Consider the following 3,442-nt stretch of genomic DNA (forward strand, 5'->3'; position numbering starts at 1 on the left):
CTGGCTGTCAGGCTGCCCAAAGCAGGAGCAGCAGCACACAGCCACCAAAGGCTCTGGGTGCAGGAACAGGAAGTGGCCAGTGTGGCAACCAGAAGGGGTCTTTGCTAAACACTGTCACCATCAATGCACTGTTGTCCCTTCTATTCCCATGGAAAGACAGGCACATTCTGTGCCACAAGCTCCAGCGTAGCCGTCTGTCTGAGAATGCGGAGGCCCTTGGTGGCAGGAACTCTGGGCCTAGGATTCCCCGTGTGCCTGTGACTCTATGGTCTGCAGATGTCTCCAATTTTTTTTAATGTCAAATGATTTTAAGAAAGAGTGTTGCTTTTGTCCCCTTTATGTGGGTGAGAGAGGCTACTTGTGTGAGGAACCAGCAAAACCAGGCCTCCCATATAGCTGGCCGGGGATCCTGGGTTCAGAGAAATGGTTTGTTGAATGAATCAACAACCTTGCCCCACATCTCTCAGAGAAACTTGGATTCTAAACACTGTCTCCACTGCCTCTAAAGCCTGCTCATTGAATTACAATGTAAAGTCAAGTCAGCAGGCTCCTTTGGGCCATCCTGGCTCTGGCCTTCACGTGTAGGCTTTATCAATCCCATCTTCTTGAGTCACAGATGTCTACTACTGGAGCTGGTGAACAGGATTAGATGGCTCTGCCACTCAACACAGGATCACATGTCCCTCCTGGCTACCAACACCTGCCAGGCCCCAGGTCCTGCCATCTCAGATGCATGGGCAGGTGGGGTGCTCCGACAAGTCAGGACACCAAGGCACTGTGGGGCACAGATGAGATCCACTCTGGATGCCCACAGCTAGGTCCCCTTGGGTCTCCTCAGTTCCCAGCCTCTACTTAGTGGGGACAGTGGGTCAGCGTTCTGGGACCCCAGCTGCCAAACCTATCAGCAAGTGCTGAACCTGGGCTCAGACTCAGTGCTGCAGATTTTGAAACTCAGAAACCCTAAGTGGGGAACCAATACCATTTAAAACCAAGACTCTGCTTTTGAAATCAGAGCACCCAGGCATTCAAAACTCAAAGCTTCTGTACTTCTATTGCTGCATTCCTGCTGCTCATTCTTGCCTTGAACAGCAGAACCAGCGCTCAAGCCTGATAGGAGGAGAGGACCCCAGGAAAGATGTGCATGTGCCTGGGCATTGAGAAATATTGAAGAAATCTCCAAGAACTAACTGGACCTGGGCTAACTCACCAGCTCTGTGGGCCTGGAAACCTGATGAAGAAGCTCGAACATGTCCCTGGATGCCACAGCCTAGTGGAAGTACCCGCTGGTTGGAGAATTGCCTGGAGGCCACACATGAATGATAAATGTCCCTAGGATGCCACCTGTGACTGGGTGTGACTGACTCTGTGATTGGGCAGGTCTCTGCAAGGAACATGGAGGCTCTCTGTGTGGCATTGGTAAATAGGAGACACTGGCCCTTAGGGATGTGACTCTCAGGGCCACCACAAGATGCACATCCCCGGGACCTGGGTGTCATGTGATGCCCACACAAGACCAGCACTGGGCAGTGGAGGGAAATCCAGAGGGTGAGGAGACCATGGTGACACCCTGAGGCAGGCTTGGTCCTGCGCTGTCCTGAGGGACACCCTTGTCCTATGGCTGGGTATGGATTTCACTTTTTAGTTGAACCAGACCCTGTTGGCACACATCTCTGCTGGTCACTGCCCGGGAGTCCCCCAGCATGCACCAGTAGCTGCAGTAACATCTCAAAGTGGAGGAACAAGCTTGTGCTTGTGCTGAGGACTCAGGTGCAGGGGACAGGAGCTCTTGGTCTCTTTCTGCACTGCCTGGGTAGGGAGGAGAGATGCTCTGACTCATAAAGGGGAGCTCAGGGCCCCCAAGGTAGAGACTAGCCTGGGTTACACGGAGCCTGGATTTGAACCCAAAAATTTTCTGCTTGTGATGGCCTGTTGGTGCTGAGTCAAACCCTGAGGAAGGTTTTGAGTTCTGGCATGTTTTGGGTTTCAGATCTTCAGTTAGGGGACACTCACTCTGCACTGGCAGTGTTGGGTGTGGGCCAGGAGACCGTGCACAATGCCCCAGACCTCTGTTTCCTTATGACTAAACAGGCACAACCCTTCTCCGAGGAGGTTGAAAGCTTGAGTCCACCTGGGTTCTGGTGCCAAGCAGCAGGAAAAAGCAGATCCAAACTGTTCCTCTGCCTAGCCCAGTTGCTGCTATCTTGGGGGCTGTGCCATCTGACAGCAGCTTCTCTGTGCCGCTGGCCATGCAGCAGATGTCCCTAGCCCACAGGACGGCATTTCCAGGGCACAGATGGTCCCTGGGCACAGCTGGGGCAGAGGTCTCAGCTGTGTCCATAACCAAACATGACCTGATACAGGAAGATGATTTCCAGCATCCCTGATCATCCCTGTGAGTGGAAGCAGGTATTCCATGGAGTTCCAGAGCATTCCCTGAGCACCAACACAGATGGGCATCTTGGGGACCACTGCCTATGTGCATGGAGTCCTTATCCTTCAGCCTCAGTCTAGGTTGGCAGACAGAACTAATCAAGTTCAAAACTATAAATGCAAATACATTTAACATATAGTTTTTAAAAGCCAATAAATGTTACAATGCAAATAGAAGGTGCTATGCTAACCAGGGAAGGTGGTCTCTTGTCAACTGCTGTTGCTATAACCCACTGGCCTCACACTCTTAGTGTTCCCTTGGGGAACCTCACTTTGCCTTCTACCTATCTAGTTATTCAGGCTGGATGAATTCAGGGAGTTTGAGGCAGGCACAACCCCTTTGCCAATCAGAGCATGCCTCTCCTCACCCCCATCCATGATTAGTCAGAGATGTGCACATGACCTAAGTCTGGCCAATGAGATTCAACTCTGGGACTTCTGTAGACAGGACAGGGAGAAGGAAATTATCATTCCACTGGGTTTTCTAGCCTGGAAGGTCAAACGCTGTGTACCTGCTGGGGTCCGAGGGAGGGCACACATAAGCCTGGGCCTCAGGCAGCTTCCTGGCAAGGCTCCTGGAGACCCTGATCCCACTGCACCAGAAGCCAGGTGCCCTGGGCTTTCTGTCATCTGCATGTTTGGCTCCAGTCTTCGGGTTTGCTTTCCTACCACTGGTATTTGTGAGCTGCCTACTACAGGACAAAGGGTCTGTGGTGTCCCTGGGAGGTACTCCTTGCACCAGTACTGCAGGACAGCAACTTGTAACCTGGGCAAACAGTCAAGGCCAAGGAAGTAGCAGTCTTGGGGAACTTGGGAAAGAGATGCACCTTCATCCTGTGGAGGCAGAAAGGATTGGCGAGGGAGGTGGTCCTGGAACTAGGGCGCCCCTCAGCCACACTTAACACTTGAACCCCTGATGTGCCCGTCTCACTGCCATGTGAGGCAATACCCATCCCTGCCAGTTCCAACCAGATTAGCACAAAAATGAGTGCCCCAGAGACAGAGATGGAGA

This window comes from Octodon degus, unplaced genomic scaffold, assembly GCF_000260255.1.
Source record: "Octodon degus isolate 3935 unplaced genomic scaffold, OctDeg1.0 scaffold00254, whole genome shotgun sequence".
Classification (NCBI taxonomy): domain Eukaryota; kingdom Metazoa; phylum Chordata; class Mammalia; order Rodentia; family Octodontidae; genus Octodon; species Octodon degus.